General features: G+C 33.1%; 1 pseudogene; it reads right to left on the reverse strand.

The window, feature by feature from the left end:
* Positions 1-572: 572 nt before the first annotated feature.
* LOC120148844 lies at positions 573-2,272 on the reverse strand (annotated as a pseudogene).
* Positions 2,273-11,950: the final 9,678 nt, after the last annotated feature.

Consider the following 11,950-nt stretch of genomic DNA (forward strand, 5'->3'; position numbering starts at 1 on the left):
GACAACCTCTGCCTTATCCTCTATGTGAGATGTTATCCCTCACGAAAGAAGTCACTGTTCACGTGAAATGTTATCTTTCGCAAGAGATGTCATCCTTCACGTGAGTTGTTATTATCTACGAGAACATCACTCTCTAAAAGGGTATCTATCCTCCAAGTGAGCTTATGCCTCGAGAGATATTTTCTGAAGAAGTCATAACTCTTCTACTAAATAATAAATATTATCCTCTGCATTCACAACTGTTGAGATGCTCATACCCTTTTATTGGCGTAGAGACATCTCCTCTAGTAATTTGGACTTCTTCGAAATAATTTGACATTTACTATCAACATAATTATAATAAAATAATACATATACAAAATACAACTTATATTAAATAAGTGGGAAAATAAAAATACATATACAAAATACAACTTAGATTAAATAAGTGGGAAAATAAAAATACATATAAAATTAAATTAATCTTATATTCTAAGACATAAAGGAACTTTTATTCATAAATTGAAAAAAAACCCCAGAAAAGTACAAATACAAATTGAAACACAATGAAAAAACAAGCCTATAGATTTGTCTTAAAAGGGACATAAAACACCTTATTGCTACGAACACCTTTTTCTTAGATTCAGACAAAACTTGAAGGGATGCTTTGTTCGTGCTTGAAGAAATTTTCTGGGTCAATCATCATCTTCACATGGACTAATTTGTCAAAATTATTCTTAAAATATTTCCGACCCCAAACACTTGCTTTCCCATAACTTGTTTCTTTGTCGTTTGTTCCAATGTCATTATCTCTGTAACCAACGTATGCTTCACGTGGAGATTTCGAAACAAATTCGCCCATGAAACTGTAAAAATTTCTGATCCATTTCATGTACCTTTGTGATTTCACGTTCTCTTGTCCACTCCAACCCACTGTATAAGCTATATGGAATAAGGTTCCATTTCTGTGGGGAAATGGAGTTGCAGATTCTGGAACTTCATCCACTTTTCCTCCATAAGCAATGAAAGCCGTGACTGATGTTTCTGCATCTTCTTCCAAAAGCTTCGACCAAATCTTTTTCAAACCAGATTCTGGAATGGGGGTTTTGGCATAATCTAGTTTTGATTTGGATGATGGACCAGTGAGAGGCGATTTATAACTCCTGTCGAGCAGAACTTCAATGGATTCATTTTGGATTTGCCCGAAAACAAGAAGTGATTCGACCCAACTCATTTCAATGCAGTCTTTCTTGTTCAACCCCAGTTCTGGGAATCGAGCTTTCATCAATGGAATCAGTTCATTAGGTTTTCCAAGAAAAGAAGAAGTAAAGAAGCTAGAATAGTTGTTTGCCGTTTTGATTCACCTTTCTCATTGAAACAGCTGAGAATACATCACCAGGAAGCTTGGGGGCTACTGATTGCCATTGATGAACAAGTTCTGTCGCGTTTTCTTCCAGGGTTTTTCTGATGTTGAACACCGTCACTGTCTTTGGAACCGAAACAAGCTTTAGTTTCCATGAAAGTACGACTCCAAAGCTGCCACCTCCACCACCTCGAATCGCCCAAAACAAATCTTCTCCCATGGATTTTCTGTTGAGAATCCTTCCCTTAACATCAATAATCACAGCATCGATTATGTTATCAGCTGCAATTCCATATTTTCGAAGCAATAAACCGTATCCTCCTCCACTTAAGTACCCACCAATCCCCACGGTGTGACAAATACCAGCAGGAAAGGCAAGAGTTATGCTCTTTTTAGCAATTTCATAGTAAAATTCACCTTGAATTGCACCAGACTGAACCCATGCAACCTTTTTTTCCACATCAATCTCGACTGATCGCAGATTAAACATGTCGAGAACAACGAATGGGACTTGAGAGACATACGAAAGGCCTTCGAAATCATGGCCGCCGCTTCGAATTCGAATCTGTAAGCCATGGATTCTTGAACAATGGATCGTTGCTTGAATATGAGAAGTTGTCAATGGTGCTACAATGACCAGAGGCTTTGGTGTTGTTGGAGTGGAGAACCTGAGGTTTTGAATGGTAGAGTTCAACACAGATGAATAAGAAGCATTATTGTGGGTGTAAATCACCTTGGAGATTGAATCTGTGTCTTTGGGATGAAAAGAATGAAGGCAATCAAGAAAATCACTGACATGTGAATTTGCTGAATTTGGCCATGGGAATGAGATTAGAACAATTAAAAGAAATAGAGACATTAAAAAACAATGAGAAGCCGTCCTTTCTGGAAAAAAGATGATTTTATGCAAATATCATTTCAGGATTTCATTTTATTTATAGGCAGGAATGAAGCTGAATTTGGCTACTGCCCCTCTATATTTTTATTATTAAAAAATACATGGGTTAGTTTTAACTTATGTTAATTTTGTCCTCCTCATTTTCTATATTTAATTATACTTTTCTTCTTTGAGTTGGAATCTGACTTTGTCCCTGTCTATAAGAAAAGAGAAGAGTGATCTTTAAATTAGCTGACCCTTATTCCCATATGTAATGGGATAAGGTGGAGGTAGGATAGTAGGTTGCCCCTAACGCCAAGTTGAGAGCAGCTTCCGTAGGAAACCTCCGAATTATGAAATGCCTTCCGTGGGACTCGATCTCACGACCCCAAAATTAAAAACCTTGTGCTCTACCAACTGAGCTGGATGATCATTTCAAAAGAGTGATCTTTGCTATCGATTAAGGGTGGAACAAAGCAATCATTGAAGGGGATGCTATATCCATTGTCAATCGACTTCCGAACTGGAAAGAGAATCTCTTCATAGTCAGATTGCTGCTCAACGAAGCTCATGAAATCATACGTTCCAATCAAGGACTCAAGGTTCACCATGTCAATAGAGAAGCTAACACGGTTGAACACATCCTTGAACAATGGGCGTTATCGAAAAGTAATTTGATTATTTTTACCATGATAAACCCGATTGTATTGAACAGATCATTGTAATCAAGGATGCTACTGGCATTTAATTGAATTTCTTATTAAAAAAGAAAAAGAAAAAGAAAAAGAAAAAGAAGAGAAGAGTGATTTTGTCTATGATAATTGTTAGGGCAAATTATATATTTAGCCATTCATATATTTTTGTATTTTTTTTAGTCACCTAACTAATTTTTATTTAAAATTATATCCAACGTTATGTTTATGTTATGTTTTGTTTTAGTCACCTACCGTTGAAAAATGAACAAAACTGGTGACATGATAAATTTTTTATTTTCTAATGATGATATGACATTACTTTATAGTGGCATGTTAGCATCATCGTTAATATTTTAACGGCACATAATCAATAAATAATATTAAGTATAATTTTGAGAAAAAATAATTAAATGACTAAAATAAAATTACATAAAATAGATAAATGGCTAAATTCGTAGTAAGTTTTAATTTTCTTACAATTTTCTTTTATTCCGTAGCCAAGCAAGTTACAGCTTGCTTACGACTTTGAACATTCTAAGGTTGTTGATTTTCGCTAAATAAATTTGGCTGACAATCTGGACTTTTCGTGACGCATTGTGAAAACTATCAAATTCAATGTAGTTGCAATTCTTTCTTTCACCAGATTGATAATGCCAAGAAAAATGACAGGTGTTTTTCTTTAGAATATCATTCTTTATTAATAAAAAAAGTTGAGTTAACTGTAACATTCATCCCCAAACTATGACTCTTATTCCAATTTGATTCCTAAACTTTTGAATATTTTAATTTCATACCTAAACTATGATTCTCATTTTAAATTGGTCCCCACACTTTTAAAAATTCTAAATTCATCCTCAAACTATGACCCTTATTCTAAATTAGTCTTCAAACTTTTGAACATTCCAATAATATCCTCCTAAATCATTCAAAACTTCAAAGTTGAAATAAAAATATTTAAAAGTTTGGGAATTAATATAGAATGAGGGTTATAGTTTGGGGATGAATTTGGTATATTCAGAAGTTTGGGGGACTAATTTAAAATGAAAGCAAGTTTGAAGATGAAATTAGATTGTTTAAAAGCTTAGGGTTCAATTTAAAAATGAGGATCATAGTTTATGGACATATAATACAATTAACTCAAAACATTTATACAATCAACCACCAATTTATATAAGACCAAGAGGATAAATTCTTTAAATAACTTTCAAATTTAAATCCTGATATTATATTATTATGTATAGAATAAATTAATTTGATAAGTTATTTAATAATAAATTATTATAATATTTAGTTAAAATTAATTAACGAATAAATTAAATATTTATAATATATATATATATATATATAATTACTTGAATATCATAATGTAAAAAATGCCTATTTGACTCACTAAATTAAACTCTCGTTCAGGAGCAAAGTTGACTATTTAAGGGGCAAATTGTACTATAAATAAATTAAAGGGGCATATTGTATTATAAATACACTAAAGGGGATATAGGCCATATATATTTGGGTCTAAGGTCACTACCAACCCTACGCCCACTCTCATATATTTTTATCAAGGACAAAACTTCCTTCGCTGAGTGAATAAGAGACTTGATTTGTTGTATACTAGTAAGATAGAAAAAGTATTTTTAATATAAAATTTTAAATATTTAATTTTATCAAAAAATATAGTAATACAAGATAAAATGTAAAAGTAAATCACATAAAAATAAAAAAGAATAAAATAAGTAAAGGTTAAAAATTCGATTGAATAATTCAGACAAATGATAAATATAAACAAATTGATGTGAGCACGGCTACAAACCTAGCAAGATTCTCAGTATTTTTTTTGAGACCATTTGACAAGGCAAATTAATAATGTCCGAGAAATTTCAAGAAGTTCATCCGAGCTTAATCTATAGTGTTCAAGGCAAGATTGAATTTTTGAAAGTATATTTTGACTCGAAGGAGGAACTTCCGCTATCATACATGTTGTCAACACTAGTTTTTCGTATCGACATTTTTAATAATAATATTATTATATATATTATTATTATTATTATTATTATTATTATTATTATTATTATTATTATTCAGGTTACAAACCCAATTGGGCCCAGTTACGACTCAAGACTCGGGCCCAACTCAAACAACCCATACCCAAAGCCCAACAAACAATCCGGACTAAACCCGGAGTCCAACAACACCATGCCCTGCACACCAACTCAGCAGCAGCCTCCCCACCAACCCATTCTGCTCCTGCCACCAACTGTCTACTCCAACACATCCATACTACTCTGCTGTAACCCCATGCCCTGTGCATCCATACTTCTCAGCAGCCCTTGTCAACAAGCGTCCAACAACCACAACAACAACATCAGAAAAATTTTCCTTTATTGTTATATATGTAACAAAAGAAAAAGAAAAAGGGATTGAGGTTTATAAAAGGGGAGACGACTCTCCCCATTCAAGAAGGAAAAAAATTATAAAAAGGGAGTTTGACCCTAATTTCCTTCTAGCACAGTACTGAAAAAAGCATTTTTAGAACAACATATTTTTTTGTTTCAATCGAAATACCAAAAGATTTGTTTAGCAACCAAAAACAAGGAGAAGAAAGAAAGGTATACTTTTCGACTGAATCACTTGCCGGTGCTAGGAGGGTCGACTTGCAGATTCGAGAGGAGGAGCGCCCGAGGGAGGAGAGCAACATATTTTGGAATGGGCCCAATCTAACGATGGACGACGGTAATCGGAGCCTGGGAAAGTTGAAGAGTCTCAACCATTTTCACGATGATGGACCCCTCTTAAAAAAAACAGACCCTGGATCTGAGACAAGGGGGTCGAGGTGGATCTCCGGGTAAAATTTGGTGGCCAATAGCCCGGACTGATTCACAACGACTGGCGGCAGCCAAACGGCCGGCAAGGGGGTCAATTTTTAGAGAGAAGAGAGAGCTTCTTTCTCTAGTTTTTTTTAAAAAAAGAAAATAAAAAATAAAAAGAAGATAAAGTGACTTTTATAGGAAATTTTAAGGGGAAATTCCACTTAGGTCCCCTAAGTTATACGTGTTTTTGCAAAATGATCATCTGTAAGGACCAAACCTGTTATTTCCCCTTTTTCATGCATGCTTTATATTTTTAGGGTTATTTACTGTTTAGTCCCCTTGTTTAGCTGTGTTTTTGCATGTTAGTCACCTGTAGGGACCGAATATGATATATACCTGTTTTATTCATGGTATATTTTTTTTAGGATTATTTTCTGTTTAGTCCCTCATATTTATGCATTTTTTTGCTTTGGTCATGTATAATGATTGTTTAGTTTTTAAATTCTCATGGACTAATTTAGTAATTCCATATTTTTTTTTATTTCGAATGTATATTTTAGGCTAGGAAAAAAGTAATATTTAGGAAATAGCCCTTGTAGTTTCTGCATGTTTGTATTTCGAACCAGAATCTATTTTTTCTTTATTTTAATTTGACCATACAATTTTAGTTTATTTTAATTTACTCCCCATGTTTTTTTGTTTTTTTATTTTGTAATTTTAGCACTCAATATTAAGAATGCTCATTTTAGTCACTTTTATACTTTATTTTATTTTAATTTTGACATGATGGTTTGATTGTTTATGTTTTAGTCCTATTTTTATTTTATTTTAATATTTTCATGTTAGTTCATTTTAGGCCTTAATTAATTTTTCATGATACCCTCATAAGCATCTCTTGACTTGAGTCAAACTAAATTGACTAAGGGTAATATTCGTTCATTTTAATATTGTCATAAAGTGATTGTCTTAAAGTATAAGAAAGTTACTTTCGATAAATTTAAAACGAAAGTTACTTTCGATAAATTTAAAATGAAAGTATATCCTATTTAGTGACACGTATTAAATCGAATTTATTTTAAAATTTGGGGATTGAAAAAAAGATCACGTTCTTTTAATTAAATTCATTAAGAAAAGACTGCTAGATCAAATCTAAGGTCTTGTCTCTAGATATTTAAATAATTGAACATCATTATTCTCATTAAATATTGGTAAAATAAATAATTAATTGTTTGCTTGATATATGCTTTTAATTTTCTTTATTTTTGCATGTATTTTCCCATGGTTTTCAAAATGATAACACTCGAATCGATATAGAGAATAATAATATCTTTTCATTTCGGTTGGACTAATAAATGATTGCTTTAAGGTATGAAAAGTTATTTATTCTCGATAGGAAATAATTCGATATTACCGTTTTCTCTCTAATCAATATTGATTTTTTAAGACAAAATAGTGATATCTCTTCATTTTGATTGGAGATAAATGATTGCTTTAAGATATGAGAGGTCATTCATTCTTGATTGGAAACCATTAGATATTACCGTTTCCACTCGAATCGATATTGAATTTTAAGACGAAATAGTAATATTTCTTCATTTCGATTGGAGTAATAAATGACTATTTTAAGGCATGAAAGGTCATTTATACTCGATTGGAAATAATTAAATATTATAATTTTCTCTCTTAAAATTATTTTTGGTGTTGTTATTTTGAATTAATAATGAACATTAGAATGAAATCTTAATATTTCTTTATTTCTATTGAAATAAGAATCAATTACTTTAAGGTATGAGAGATCGATTCTTCTCGATAAAAAATAATTAAATATTATCATGTTTCGTCCAAAAATTTAAAGAATATTATTTTTAGGGGTATCTAAATTAAATTAGACTCGAGCTCGTAAATTTCGTTACAAAGATAATTTATTAATCAACTAGGTACCAATTTAGGGCGTTGTGGGGGTGCTAATCCTTCCTCACACGTAACCGACTCCCGGACTCAAATTTTGGTAACGCATACCGCAAGTTTGTTGTTTTAATTAAAATTAATATTTTATTAAAATGGAAAATACATTTTTGGGTGCCTAATTACACCCTAATCAAAGATTGGTGGTGACTCATCGAACCACATTTTATCGTTAACTGGTCATCAAAAATTATTTCGAAATGAGACACCCTTTTTTTTTCCTTTCGGCCCTCTAGGGAATTTTTTTAGAGAGTCAGGTCATTATCAACTAATTAATTGTGTTTACAAATGAAAATTACAAGTTCATTTTTATTTGATTTTTGATCCCTTGTGTGGTTTGAATAAAATTTTTGCTCGTAATCTGATTAACCACTAAATAGTCGTACTGATTTGTTTGTTGGTGTTTTTCAGAGAAGATGATTGTTCAAGATTTTGAGTTTTCTGTTTAGTGTTGTTTTCTTTGTTTTCATTTTTCCTCACACACTACACAGCTGCATTTGCATAACTGAGATAAAACCCTGCTCCGTCCTATTTAAGTAGGAGTGAGAAACTACCCCATCGTGTGGTTTTCACCTTCGTATGGGATAGTGAATCGCTCATGGGGCTCACGCCTTATGATCCTTTTGATGGGTTTCACCTCCATATGGACATAAGGAGGTGTGTCCCCTCAAATTAAACTAGATTTGAAAGCTTGTAATGGGCCATGATTGAGGGTTTAGCAGCCCAAAGGGGCACTGGCAATGTTAATTCGATAACCTTTTATTTTAGAACCAAACCCTGTATATAGTGAACCTAGAATCTAGATAGACCTTAGGAGTCCCGTAAGGAGAGTACACAAGGAAAAGCCTTTATGAGCATTTTAAATTTTGTAGTGTAATTTTAATTTCCAAATAAATGTATGCGAACTAGAAATCATACGGTTAGGTTTATTTTTTTCAAATAAGCATCCGAATTAGATGGCATGCGGTTAGGATTTATATGTTGAACAAAACATGGGGGGTAGAAAACATGTCTCGATAGAACTGTTATGAAAACATGTCAAGGTAGATACCATGTTGGGTAGGATATTTTCTTTTCATGAATTTTTCTTCTTTTTTTGGTTAAGTGGTACTAACAATTTCTTTTGTTTATCTTATTTTTGTCTGTCTTATATTTGCATTTGCATTTTCACATCGTAACCAAACAAGGTGTTGATTCGCAAGTGATTTACTAAGTAAGAAGATTGTTCATAATGAAACAAGAAATTATTAACCATGTAGTCAAAACCAGGAGATCCAAGGATGTTCAAACAATCCATGAAGAAAGACATCTGGTGAATGAAGGAATTTGATGTTGGTTGAATATTTCCTTTGAAAGCACTAAAGCCAAAATGTTTCCTCAAGAGATAGATGCATACATACAAGGATGAGAAAACCCTTCACAAAGGCATGAAGACCACTTCACAAAATAAAGATCTCACGATTCAACCACGAATAATTTAAGGACATCAGGCATTGTCAAATGTGATAAAGTTCCCTGACCACTTTGGGTGCAATGCTAGGTTTCATGAAGAGTAAAACTTAAGAAAATGAAGAAGTGAATAATCATAATTTTGATTACCTGGTGTAATGAAATCTTATTGTCTAAATGAAGGTTGTTCTATGGTGGTCGCTTCTGGGAATTAACACCTTGTGTATTTGCATTTGCATTCTCGTTTTGAATTAGCTTATTAATTTATTTATTTTGCTATTTGCTTCTATAATAATTCTTGTCATTTTGTTATCTTATTTACACTAACTTGTTTTTATGTTGCTTTTCTTTTTTCTTGCATCACATGATCATAAAATAATCAAAAGGTGTTGATTTGTAAGTGGTCATCAGAGCAAAAGGTTTTCATGGTGGACAAATGGTTTTATTATCAAGTAAGCTATAACATAGCTAGGGAATGATATCTTGAGGAGACTCCGAGAGTAGTGAAGAGCTATGCACCCAAAGATTGAATGTCCAATGGAGAGCAAAAGGAGATAAGAGAGATGATAGATCAAATGTCCAAGATGATGGATAGAATAGCTGCTTTGGCCAAAGGAAAAGAGACTACTGCAAAAGAAATGAAAGAACTCAATGAAAACAATCCCGCGATGTCAAATACACAAGGAACTACTAATCCTAACCAATATGAGAAATCACACACAATCATCATTCGTATCAACAAGTTGTCTGGAAATAGAAAAGAAATAGTGAAAACTATGGAAGTTCTAAGAGATAAAAAAACCATGCAATCAGAACTCGTTGGTATTTGAGAGTCTACTCCCAACGTCAGGGGAAATAAACTTGGAGACTCATGTTCATTCCAAGTCGAGAGGTGGCTCTCATTTTGATTCTATCCCTATATCATATAAGGAGTTGTACGAAAAGCTACTAGAAGCCCGAGAGGTAGCCCCACATTATGTGAAACCTTTACAGCCTCCATATCCAAATGGGTATGATGTCAAAGTTCATTTGAATATCATGCCGGAGCTCAAGGTCGAGCCAAGAAGTTCTCTTATGATTTACATATTGCAAAAAAAGGCACAATACAACTGTTAATGATTTGGGAAGATGCCAAGCCGAAAATTTGATGTTGAATATGCCTATAGCCAATATGGAAGCTTCATATCAGCACCACAAGCGTGAGAATGATGCCGAGCTAGAAAACACTAGAGCCAAGAACAAGACATTGATGAGTCTAATAGATGATTATGGAGATATTGCACGAGAACTTTGTGACAAAAAATACCTTTTTGCAAGGAAAAATGAACAACAATGTCTACATCTCTTAGAATTGACACATAATATTGAGGAAAAAGAAGACATGATGAAAGAAGCTATGATCCAAGCAAGCAGCGTAGCTCACAAGTTGATTGATTTAGCTGGCTTTGCAAGTTGAAGCAGATTAACAACTCAACACTTGAATATGAGTGGAAGCTAACTTGGATTTTGAGAGAGATAGAGAAGTTAGGAGTTAAAGCTATCCCTATTATGTAATTTTTTTTTGATATACCGAAACCCTTGTGTTCAATGAAAGTTGTTTTAAGATGGTCACTTTGGAATGACACCTTTTGCATACATATATTTACATTCCCATTTCTGTATTTTCGTATTCGTATGTGCATTTTTGCATCTTTAAATTCACATATATACATCATACATTGCATCTTAACGTGTATTAATTACGGATCCTGGTAGTAACTCATGGAGAATCTTATGAAAAAAATATTGAAGCCACCCCATTTGTACCTAGAGAAGTTTTGAGAGCTAGATATGAAGTTTGGGGCATGCCACCAAGAATTATAAGGCGGCAAAGAGCAAGTTATAGAATTTGATCATTTAGGGGCATAGTTTTTAGTGAGCAAGTGGGAGATTAGATTATAAAAACCCTGAAGATCAAGTTGAGCACCCACATATATGATGAGTAATGGGGCATCCTAATTAGGAAGAAATCATTTCATCCATCGTGATGCTTTATTTCATTTACAACATCTTGTTTGAACTTGCTTTTTGTCATTTCTCAGCTTCTTTTGTAAGGATATTTAAATGAACTTATGTTGCTTTAAAGATGGTGAGCATTGAATCAAATTTATAATCTTACAGTTCTTAGATCAACTGAATTAAAAATTCTTTAAATTATTAGAGTTATAAATCTTCTACAAAGTGACAAGACTGAACCCTGATAAAACAAGGACCCTTGACCTTACCCCAGAAGATACATTCAAACACCATACCTTTCTCTTGCAGGGACCAATATAGCCTTCTCCTCTTACGAAAAAATGATCAAGAGCCTTGGTATTTAGGTATGCATAGGGGCGGACAACATGGGGCGTCTCTTATGTATGACATTGCAAAACTGACTAGATTACACTTCTATTGAGGACGTTCAATGATGATCCTAATCTTCACAAATAGAATGGTGGAATGGATGAATTCAGTATATGTCAGTTGTTTAGGAACTGAACTCTAAATATAAGATTGTTTGACCATCAAAGACATATAGACTGTAATAGATTCTTCTCGATAAGCTTAAGAAATTCTAAATATAAATACTCAAAAGGTCAATAATTTATTTTTATAGATTAATCAATAAACTGAGCTATTCCACTAAAGCAATTGGTTATAGAGGAAACTCAAAAGCCCTGGCTTTATGAATAGATTGCATTCAAATCATGACATTGCTCGGATACTCGACATTTCGGTGTTTGCTCCATTGCGATTGTCAAGTTGAAGACTTTATAATGAGATGAACCCTTCA

The sequence above is a fragment of the Hibiscus syriacus genome, unplaced genomic scaffold (genome assembly GCF_006381635.1).
Source record: "Hibiscus syriacus cultivar Baekdansim isolate YM2019G1 unplaced genomic scaffold, ASM638163v2 tig00110987_pilon, whole genome shotgun sequence".
NCBI classification, from domain to species: Eukaryota; Viridiplantae; Streptophyta; class Magnoliopsida; order Malvales; family Malvaceae; genus Hibiscus; species Hibiscus syriacus.